The sequence below is a fragment of the Gorilla gorilla genome, chromosome 18 (genome assembly GCF_029281585.2).
Source record: "Gorilla gorilla gorilla isolate KB3781 chromosome 18, NHGRI_mGorGor1-v2.1_pri, whole genome shotgun sequence".
Classification (NCBI taxonomy): Eukaryota; Metazoa; Chordata; class Mammalia; order Primates; family Hominidae; genus Gorilla; species Gorilla gorilla.
The window spans coordinates 34,499,076-34,511,121 of record NC_073242.2 but is presented as its reverse complement, the minus strand read 5'-3'; positions in this window follow the sequence as shown (position 1 = coordinate 34,511,121).

Here is a 12,046-nt window from a genome sequence, read left to right as displayed (position 1 = left end):
ATGTTGGCCAGGCTGGTTCGAACTCCTGACCTTGTGATTTGTCCGCCGCAGCCTCCCAAAGTGCTGGGATTACAGGCATAAACCACTGCACCCAGCCAACATAGAACTCTTGACTCTGCCCACCATATTGCTGTCACCTGCTGTCACTGCCTTAGTCCAAGTCCTCATCACCTGTCACCATTGGGACCAAGGTTCTATCACTCCAGAATGGTACCCCCCACCCTGGGGCTCCCCTCCAATCTGTTCATGAACCTGAACCAGAGGCATCTTTTGGAAATGCCCATTGGATCATGTCACTCCCCCATCCTCCTTGTACCCTCCAAGCCCAGCCTCCCTAACATGTCCTCTGAGGCGAATCATCAGGTCCACCATCTGCCCACCTCTCGTCCCCACTCTACGTCACTCTCCTGCACTCTCTACCCTCCAGCCCTCCTGGCCCTCAGTTCCTCAAGCATGTTAGTCTCCCTCTGGTAACAGACATTTCTGCTGGTGGTCCCCTATCCTAGAACAGTTGTTTTCTAACATGGTTGCATATTGGAATTGCCTTGGGAGCTTAAAAAAATCCTAATGCCCAGGCTTTACCCCAGACCATTTGGATCAGAGTCTTTGGAGGGGCAGTGTGGGCAACAGTATTTTTTGTTTTTTTGAAATGGAGTTTCGCTCTTGTTGCCCAGGCTGGAGTGCAATGGTGCAATCTCGGCTCACCGCAACCTCTGCCTCCCGGGTTCAAGTGATTCTCCTGCCTCAGCCTCCCGAGTAGCTGGGATTACAGGCATGTGCCACCATACCCAGCTAGTTTTTGTATTTTTAGTAGAGACGCGGTTTCAGCATCTTGGCCAGGCTGATCTTGAACTCCTGACCTCAGGTGATTCACCCACCTCAGCCTCCCAAAGTGCTGGGATTACAGGCGTGAGCCACCATGCCTGGCCAACAGTAGTCTTTAAATTTCCCCGGATGACTCCAATGAGCAACCAAGGTTGTGAACCAATGGGCTAGGATGCCCTTTTTCCTTTCCTCCGCTCTCATCAACTCATCCCTTAGAGGCGATGTCAAAATTTCATCTCTGGTTTCCACCTACGTCTAAGTTGGACCCCTTCTTTTATGCTCTCACAGGACCATGGGCTGTATTTTGAGAGCACATAGCTCAGTTTGCAATGACACATGTGTTAGTGTGATGTTTGATTACTGTCTTTCTCCCTCACTGTGGGACCAGCCTCTAAGATGGCACTCAATGTTCTCCACCTCCTGCTGTTACACCCTGTAAGGTGTGATCCCTTCCCACATTGTACCAGGCTTGGTTTCTGTGACCAGTTGCATATGGCAGAGGTGACGGTATGTCACTCTCAAGATTAGGTTTTAAAACACGACGACTTCCATCTTGAGGATTCTCTCTCCCCTGGATCACTAACTTTGGGGGAAGCCAACCCCCATGTCATGGGGTCATGAGGACATTCAAGGCAGCCTATGAAGAGATGCAGGTAAGAAACAAAGACCGCTGGCCAGTAAGGAATTGCAGCCAGCCAAGAGCCAAGGGGGATCACCTGAGATCAGGGGTTTGAGACCAGCCTGACCAATATGATGAACCCGTCTCTACTAAATATACAAAAATTAGCTGGGTGTGGTGGCACATGCCTGTAATCCCAGCTACTTGGGAGACTGAGACACGAGAATCACTTGAACCTGGGAGGCGGATGCTGTAGTCAGTCGAGATTGTGCCATTGCACTCCAGTCTGGGCGACAGAGTGAGACTCTGTCTCAAAAAACAAAACAAAACAAAACAAAACATACTCCCTTGTCAAGCCTAAAACCCCTCCCCAGCCTCTAGCTCTGGCTTACGGGAGTCAGTTGCAGAGGTAGAATGGACAAGAAATGGGACTTGAGATCAACATTGTGGAATGTTGTAGCAATCAGGCCTCTTTTGGTTTGCAAACAACAGAAAACTGACTGAAGCAAAGAAGGAAAGTTATTGGCAGCCAGGCACTGACGAGCTTCAGGTAAGGCTAGACCCAGGGGTTCATTCTGGTCCCTTGCTTCTTTCTTCTTTTTCTGTCTTCTCCCTGTTTCTCTGCCCTAGTTTCTTCTATGATGGCTACATTCCTTGGTAAGCTCTCTTCTAGGTGGGATCTCCCACCAGTTCCAAACATGCACCACCCCTTCCAGTGAACTCCAGTGGAAAGAGATCTTCTCCTAATACATCCAACGAGAAGCCTGGGATACACAATCCTTGATTTGACTTGGGTTCTGTGGCCCTCTGTGACACCCCTGGCATGTGGCCAGAACTGTGGCACCTGATACCTCACATGTACTTCTGCTTCCACCATGGCAAAGCCCAGGATAATGCCAGTGCCGTCTAAACAACAGAAACTAATGTGGGGGAGAGTAGGACCCCCAAAGTACAGTGAGAAGGCATAATGGGCCAGGCGTGGTGGCTCATATCTGTAATCCCAGCACTTTGGGAGGCAGGCAGATCACTTGATGTCAGGAGTTCAAAACCAGCCTGGCCAACATGGTGAAACCCCCTCTCTACTAAAAATACAAAACTAGCTGGGCGTGGTAGTAATCCCAGCTACTCGGGAGGCTGAGGCAGGAGAACCACTTCAACCTGGGAGGCAGGGGTTGCAGTGAGCCGAAGTTGCACCACTGCACTCCAGCCTGGGTGACAGAGCAAGACTCTGTCTCAAAAAAAAAAGGCATAATGGATGCTGCAGAGGTGTCCGTCACAGGTGGGTGGTTCCCACGGACAGTAAGTCACCCTGGATGGAGGTTACATTTCGGTGGTCAGAATGACTGTTAATCAAGTCCAAGAACCTTCTATAAAAGAGAGATGAGTCACCAGGAAATCACTGGGTGATTTCCATGAGAAGGAGCCATCAGATACATCCCTGGCACAGAGTAGGTACTCGATAATTTGCTGAATTAATGTAGAAATGAGTGTAAAGTCTGGGCACAGTGGGTCACACCTGAAATCCCAGCACTTTGGAAGGCTGAGGCAGGAGGATAGCTTGAGCCCAAGAGTTCAAGACCAGCCTGGCAACATAGCTCCCTACCCCATCTCTACATTTTTTTTTTTAAATTAGCCAGGTTTGGTGGTGCACACCCATAATCACAACTACTTAGGAGACTGAGGCAGGAGGATCACTTAAGCCCGGAAGTCAAGGCTGTGGTGAGCTATGATCAGAGCACAGCACTCCAGCCTGGGCCACAGAGCAAGACCCTGTCTCTAAAAAGAAAAAAAGGAAATGAGTGAAAGGCAGTGGAGGGCACACTGGGGAACTGGGAGACCCCTAGCTGGTTTATGGGCATCGTGGAAAGTGGCACATGGAGGAGGGAACAGCTTCTACTCAGAGGGAGTTGCAGACAAAGTAAAACGAGGAGTAAGAGGGGCTTAGGACTCAGAGGAGAGGCTGAGAATGCAGGGGGATTTGCTTCACAGAAACAAGAGCTCTGGGGGCTTCAGTGGAAAATTGAGAGAAGGAGGGGCAGGAAGGGGGGAAAGGAAGCGTTCTGTGTGTGCACAAGAACACAAGACTGGGCCCGGCGTGGCGGTGCACACCTGTAATCCCAGCACTCTGGGAGGCAGAGGTGGGTGAATCACTTGAGGCCAGGAGTTCGAGACCAGCCTGACCAACACATGAAACCCCATCTCTACGGAAAATACAAAAAAAAAAAAAAAAGAAAAAAGAAAAATTAGCTGGGTGTGGTGGCACACACCTGTAGTTCCAGCTACTCGGGAGGCTGAAGCACGAGAATCACTTGAGCTGGGAGGCAGAGGTTGCAGTGAGCTGAGACGGCAGCACTGCACTGCACTCCAGCCTGGGCGACAGAGTGAGGCTCTGCCTTAAAAAAAAAAAAGAGAGAAAAAAAAACCCAAAAACCAGAAGACTGGATTGAGAGATTGAGCTAGAGTCTGCATGGAGAGGAAGGATGATATGGGTGGGGGACATGGTGGAATGAGCTGTCCTCAGGGTGCCATATAAAGTCCTGGAAGCAAACTGGAGTCTGGCGATTGGTCCTGTGTTTGGATGGAAAAGCAGAGGTCATTGGGGTTGAGAAGTGTCTGTGTGAGAGAGAAAGAGAACCTGGAGATCACCTCCTCTCTCCCCCAGTGGCGCATGGCTTTTATCTTACTGATTTTCTGGAACTGAATGATGTAAACCAAGAAGAAAGTGTTGTTGTCAAATTGACATTCTCAGTCTGTAATTAACTTTGTGAAAAATCTTTACCTCTCAAAACTCAATGGAATCCTGCCACTGGGGAACTCAAATTATTCCCCTACTCCTTTCTGTTTTTAAACAAAGCATACTGTAAAATTTATTAGTATCAATGAATATCTGTATCCACGCTAAATCTTTTAGGTATTGAACCGTTTCCTTTATGCTAGGTTTGATTTCATGACAATAAATGGTACCCAGGGGCATGATGATTGCATTGGTTGTTTAATCTGAATTTTGGATGCCTGGCAAAATCCATGCCAATACAAACAATTAGCTTTAGAGCGCCTGACGGATCCGACTGGAGCCAAGATCGGCAAGGTGTCCACGACAAAGAGGAGCAGACATGAGTTCCCAATTTCTGGTTCCCCAGGATCTGATGTGATCACCTGTGGAAAAAGCCCATCATGTACTGAAAGGGTGTTAAAATTATCAGCCCTGCTGGGGAGATGTTGTTGAACTGTCTACACAACATCAAAACGCTTGTTTTCTTAAATGATAATTAGAGCAGCTCCATGGGAGAGCTAGTTCATAAAGACGCTCCCCGTGAAACTGCTCCATCCACACAAACAAGCCAGACGTGGTGCTGTGACCAGAAGGGCAGAGGCCACCGCTAATTAGACATGACATCAGCATTTATACTCTGCTGACCAATTACGTCGGAAGAAGTAAATAAAGCTAATGAAACTTTCCTTTCATCCAAGCTAGGAGCTGCAGACTCTCCGTAGGTGAGTAACGTTGGCCCAGAAACGCCTCTGCTGGAGATCTTTCGGGTAATGTGTGACTTTATTCCTAGAATTCCTTGGAGAGAAAAAAAATACTTAACTAAATTGAATAATGAAATAAATAAACTTGGCTCCATTTGTCAGTGGAGACATAATTTGAGGATGAAAGTAATTTACTTACTTTTTTTTTTTTTTGAGGAGACAGAGTCTCACTCTGTTGCCTAGGCTGGAGTGCAATGGCAATTCTCCTGCTTCAGCCCCCCGAGTAGCTGGGATTATAGGCGCACACCACCATGCCTGGCTGATTTTTGTATTTTTAGTGGTGATGAGGTTTCACCATGTTGGCCAGGCTGGTCTCGAACTCCAGACCTCAAGTGATCTGCCCACCTTGACCTCCCAAAGTGCTGGGATTATAGGCGTGAGCCACTGCTCCCGGCCAAAAATAATTTACATTCCAATGTCTGATTCCAAGAGGAGCAGACCTGCTTCTTCATCTAAAAGAAGAAAGCCTGGGGTCCTATTTGTGAACATGCGTTATCCTTTTTGGGTAAGGGAGTACATATGTCATTCCAACTCCCCCTGCCACAGAAGGCTAGAGGCTTGGTACAGTGGAGGGGTAATTGGTGCTGGGACCACAATGCTTGGGTTTGAATCCCAACTCTGACACTCACAAGCTACGTGACCTTGAGCAAGTTCCTCAATGTCTGAGGTCTCAGTTTTCTCATCTGAAAAATGGGAATAATAAAAATACTTACCTTGGTGGGGTTGTTTTTAGCGCTCAGTGAGTTCATACATGGGAAGTAATCACAATGGTCTCAGGCCACGTAGCTGATGTCTCAGCTGCCTGCTCCTTTACAGACAAGAGGGAAAGTTTGTTTTGTTCCTTTGAAGCTGCATTATAAAAAAATTTGACTGCTGCTGTGCTATCAAATGTAGTTTTTTGTTTGTTTGTTTGTTTGTTTTTGAGACTAAGCTTCACTCACTCTGTTGCCTGGGCTGAAGTGCAGTGGTGCAATCTCGGCTCACTGCAACCTCCACCTCCTGGGATCAGTGATTCTCCTGCCTCAGCCTCCCGAGTTTCTGGGACTACAGGCATGTGCCACCACACTCGACTAATTTTTGTATTTTTAGTAGAGATGGGGTTCACCATGTTGGCCAGTTGGTCTCGAACTCCTGACCTCAGGTGATATCCACCCACCTCTGCCTCCCAAACTGCTGAAATTACAGGCATAAGTCACTGCACCCAGCCCAAATCTAGCTTTAAGAATCCAGTCTGGGAGGCTAAGCACATTTTAAGGGGGACCATGGGCCCCTCATGGATGCGCGGCTGGGCTCTGTGCTGGGGGATGAGGGTGGAGAAACAAACATGTGATGTTTGAAGATGATCAATGTCATGATTATCTATTATGCAAATACTCTGCACAGACACAATGGACAGTGCAGAAGCATTTGGTTATATTCTGCCAAGATTTGCTCATGTATCAGTGCTAAGGTGTCAAGAAGGCTCATGTCAACCTTAAGGGAAAGGTACTATATTGTCCCCATTTTATAGACAAAGAAACTGAGTCCCAGAAACAGGACATGACCTACCCAAGGCCGCAGAGTCATTGAGTGGCAGAGCCAGCAATGGAACCCAGGTGGCCCAACTCCATCCCTTTAACACTTCTCCCTTCCTTTTCTTTCTTTCTTTCTCTTTCTTTCTTTCTTCTTTTTCTTTTTTTCTTTTTTCCTTTTCTCTTTCCTTCTTTTTCTTTTCTTTTTCTTTTTCCTTTCCTTCCTTCCTTTCTTCTTTACTTTCTTTCTTTCTCTTTCTTCTCTTTCCCTCCCTCCCTCCCTTCCTTCTCTCTCTCTCTCTCTCCTTTCTTTTTTTTCCCAGAATCTCTCTTTGTTGCCCAGGCTGGAGTGCAATGGCACGATCTGGGCTCACTACAACCTCTGCCTCCTGGGTTCAAGCGATTCTCCTGCCTCAGCCTCCCGAGAAGCTGGGACTACAGGCGTGCGCCACCACGCCTGGCTAATTTTTAAATTTTTAGTAGAGATGGGGCTTCACCTCAGCCAGTCTGGTCTCGAACTCCTGACCTCAAGTGATCCACCTGCCTTGGCCTCCCAAAGTGCTGGGATTACAGGTGTGAGCCACTGTGCCTGGCCCATTTTTAAATGTATCTATCTTTCTAGCATTTTCTGCACGTTAAGGAGGCCACTGGCGAAGCTGGGTTTTGATTTCAGAAACAGTAAAATGTGAAAAAAATGCGCATCTTAGAATTGAGGAGACGCACCCTGCCCTGGAGGTGACGTTCTGTGCCTTGTGTTCTCACTACAAGAACGGCTCTTGGAGGAGTGGACTGAAAACTTCTGCACTGTGCTGCCCACCTGGCGGTGCTGGGGGAGGCGCTCAGGTATGGCTGGGGGAGTCAGGGAGCAGGTGAGATGGGAGCTGGTCCCTGAAAGAAGTTTGGGCGGAGCAGTGGTCCAGGAGTTGTTCTAACTAAGGAACATCACCAGGAAAGGCCTAAGGAAAGGAGGCCCTGGGGGAGGCCGTTCCCCCAAGGAGAGTCCTGAGGCCTTAGCAACTGTGAGTTGTGAGACATTGGGGCACAGGACAGAGGCAGAACCTGAGTTTCTGGTTTAAGGCACGTGGGTAGGGGCTGTTGCTATTTGTCAAGACAGAGAAATACGAGACAGGCGTAGTGTCTCACACCTGTAATCCCAGCACTTTGGGAGGCTGAGGTGGGTGGATTGCTTGAGCTCAGGAGTTCAAGACCAGCCTGGGAAACAGCGAAACCCCGTCTCTACTAAAAAATACAAAAATTAGCCAGGCATGGTGGCTGGTGCCTGTGGTCCAGCTTCCCACTTGGGGAGGCTGAGGAGGGAGGATCACTTGAGCCTGGGAGGCAGAGGTTGCAATAAGCCGAGATCGTGCCGCTGAACTCCCCGCTGGGGTACAGAGGGAAACCCTGTCCTGAAAGAAAGAAAAGAAAAGAAAAAAAAAAACAAGAGAAAGTGCTTTCGGAACAGAGATGAATTAAAGTTTGGAAATGGTGTGTGTGAGTTGTTTTGGGGACACTGTCATGCTGTCCAGTCAGCGGAAGTTCATCTTGTCTTAAAATCATTCTATGTGGGAACTGTCATCACATACACAGTAATGAATGTGATTGGTGTTGGTCAGGTTTCCTAGGAACGTCAGGGAGCAGAGAAGGCTGCCCAGGACACAGGAAACATCAGTGTTTAAGTCGTCTCGCAAGAGACAAAGGCTGCTCTCTGTTCACCAGCGCCAGGCACAGGGCGCGGTACCTCCTCGGCAAGTCTTTGGAATGGATGAATAATTGGAGGGAAGGTTCATGGTGTTGGGAGGGTTGCTGAGCAGGGAAGCCTTAAATCCAGAAAGCCTCATCTGCTTCACAATGAAACACAGCACAGAGGAAGCAACAAGGAGGCAACACACATTTATAAGAAGGGTGAGGCCCCAGGCCAGGCAATGAGGACACAGTGGCTATGAAGACACTGCTCCTGCTCTCAGGGTATCATGTTGGATTTCATCCCACAACGACATAACAGAACAGGAAAACCCGAACCTATAGGGTAAATACAATACCATGTCACTTTAACAGTTTTTCACACCAAAATATGTGGTTTAAGGGTGTGATCTTGCAGTTTGGTAGCCTTTTTTTTTTTTTTCCTTTTTTTTTCAGAGACAGGATCTTGCTTTGTTACCCAGGCTGGAGTGCAGTGGCATGATCACAGCTCACTGTAGTCTTGACCTCCTGGGCTCAAGCAATCCTCCCCTCTCAGAATCCCAAAGTGCTGGGATTACAGGTGTGAGCTACTGCACCACTGAGCCAAAAACCTGCCTTGGTAGCTTTTTATTAATTACTTATTATTTTATTTTATTTTTTAGATGGAGTCTCACTCACTTTTGCCCAGGCTAGAGTGCTGTGGCATGATCTCGGCTCACTGCAACCTCTGCCTCCTGGGTTCAAGTGATTCTCCTGCCTCAGCCTCCCGAGTAGCTGGGACTACAGGCATGTGCCACCACGCCTGGTTAATTTTTCTATTTTTGGTAGAGACGGGGTTTCACCATGTTGGCCAGGCTGGTCTCAAACTCCCGACCTCAAGTGATCCACCTGACTTGGCCTCCCAAAGTGCTGGGATTACAGGTGTGAGCCACTGCACCCGGCCTCCTTGGTAGCTTAAGAGAGCAAATCCAGAGTATTTCAAAAATACTATGAGATGAAATCATTAGCTCTTTTTGTGGAAGCTTGAAAGGACAGCTTGGAAGACCAAGGAGATACTTTCAAACATCACAGTAACAGGCTACATCCTGGATCCGCTCTCCTTCAGTGCCTAGAACACATCCGTATGGTCTGCCCAGAGGCAGGGATTCCGTGAAAGGCAGATGTCACCCGTTCTATACAGATGGTGGCTCTTTCCTGACATGACCAAGGCGAACTGTGCATAAATCCAGAAAGCCTCACCTGCTTCACAATGAAACACAGCACAGGGTGCCTCTGAGAGAGGAATTAGCAGGAAATGGACATGTGCCTATCAAACAATGGATCGATTACATTTTCCCACGTCTCCATCCACTGCCCTAGCCTCATCGGCCTTTCCATTCCCTCCATTCTGGTCTCTAAAAAGAAGGGTTCGGCTGGGCATGGAGGCTCACACCTGTAATCCCAACACTTTAGGAAGCCAAGGCAGGTGGATCACTTGAGGTCAGGAGTTGGAGATATGGATATGTTGCCCAGGCTGCAGTTCTTTACGTATTTTGGATACAAGCCCTTTATCTGATAAATGTGCTGCAATTTATTTTTCCAGCCTTGCCTCCCATTTTCTAATATCACTGAAGAGCAAAATCTTTATATAATAAAGTCCAATTTAGTAATATTTTGCTTCATGACTCATGTTTTCTGTTTGTTGAGCATAGAGAATTTAATTTTTTAAAAAATTTCACAAAATATGAGAAGTTGTTGGCTAGCATTTTTCCAAATTTTGGGGGGCCCACTCTTTCTTTCCTTTCTGGTACTCATCACGTATACTTTAGACTTTTGATATAGGGTCCTGAAGCTTTGCTTAATAAAATCCTTTTTGTCTTTGTATTTTAGAATGAATACTTTCTACTGATCTGTCTTCATGTTTCCTGACTCTCTTCTCTCTCTTCTCCATTCTGCTATTAAGCTCATCCAGTAAGTTTTAAAATTTCAGATATTATATTTTTCAGTTCTGAAATTTTCATTTGATTTTTTCTATATTCTAGGAGATATCATTTCTTTTCGTTCATACTAAGTATATTTTCCTTTACTTTATAAAGCTTTGTTATAGTAGCTGCTCTATTCTCCTGGAGTGATATTTCCAACATCTGGGGCATCTTAGGGCTGTTTTTTCCTTTGAGAGTGATGTATTTTCTTCTCTTTTTTCTGTTGTTGCTTTTGTTGTTTTGTTGTATGTCAAGCAATTTTGGGTTGTATGCTGGCGAAGGTGAATATTACATTGTGGATAACTAGGATTCAGTTATATTCTTCCGAAGAATGTTGAGGCTTTTGCAGGCAATTAACTTGATCAGACTCCAGTGGTAAGCTTTCTATTGCTTCCTCTGGGCAGTGATTCAAATCTTGGTTCAATTCTTTAAGCCTCTGTTGCCCTGTCTGTCCTGCTCATGCATGTTCTGGGGGTAAGCAAGAGATTTGTGTGAAGCTCATATACAAATCAGAGGCTTCCTATCCCCGGCTGTCTCCCTGCTAGGACTCCTCACTCCCCAGTGACCCAGGCTTCTTCCTCTGGTATCTCTGGTCTAATACACAGTGAATGTTAGGCCAGGCCTGGTGGTTCATGCCTGTAACACTAGCACTTTGGGAGGCCGAGGCAGGTGAGTCACTTGAGCACAGCAGTTTGAGGCCAGCCTGAGCAACACGGCGAAACTCCATCTACCAAAAATACAAAAATTAGCTGGGTGTCGTGGTGCACGCCTTTGGTCCCAGCTACTTGGGAGGCCGAGGCAGGAGGACTGCTTGAACCTGGGAGGTGCAGATTGTCATGTGCTGAGATTAAGCCACTGCACTCCAGCCTGGGCAACAGAGCGGGACCTCGTGTCAAAAAAAAAAAAAAGTGAATTTTGAGAAAAACTTTATTGACCTCTGGTGTGCTGCTTTGCAATTGTGGTTTGCCCTCAGACCAATGTGGAGGGGAGGAGAGACTCACCAAGGTTTTGAGTTCCTTGCATGTCTTCACTCTCAATTGCCAGGTAGGTCTTTTCGTCTATAAAGTTATCTGTAGGAAGTTTGGACTGTAGGGGCTTAAACCACTCAACTCCAGGTGGAGTCAATTCCTTTTTTGTTCAGGGTGCACAAGCCTGGAGTTTTCAGATTCCCTTTTACTCCTTCTGTGACTTCCATATTTCCTGTCTTTTGCCTAAACATCTATTTTAAGGTTCTGTCCTTAGGTATCTTGCAGTGCTGCTAGATTTTCCCAGGAATCTTGTTCATTCCCATGACGTCCCTGGGCTGCACTCCCATGATGCAGTTTTCAGTGTTTCCTGAGTTTCATGCCTGTATTTCAAGCCATCTCTTTTACATTCACATAGAACCTTCAGTCTAGAGTCACTCTCTTGTCTGGCTCACCTGCTTTGGTTACTGTACAGTATTTGTTCAGTGAACTAGGCTTAGAATTACTACAAGTGGAGGATATTTTTGTTATCACCTCCAATTTCTTCACCGAGTGCACTGAACTAAAGATGACAATGATGCTGCTAGTTATTGATGGAACTACTGACAATATTTCACTTTGAGGACAATCCCACAAGGACTACTACCAGGCTTAGGAATATCACTTCCTTCCCTTTCTTCCTCCCCTATCGATTGAGTGTTCATAGTGATAATCGGTATAGATTACTATGTGATTGCCATACCTATGTAGCTTTACTCACCATCCATTGCTGAGTATTCTTTGAGCAGCAACTCTACGCCCTTAGGCACAGTTCCAGCTGCTGGGGATAGAGTGGCAACTGGGACAGACACGGTCCCTGCTGTCTGGAGCTTGCATTCTGGTGGGTGGGTGTGGTGGGTTACACTTAGAGATAATTAAGCAAGGATATTTCTCAGCGATGCGCTATGAAAA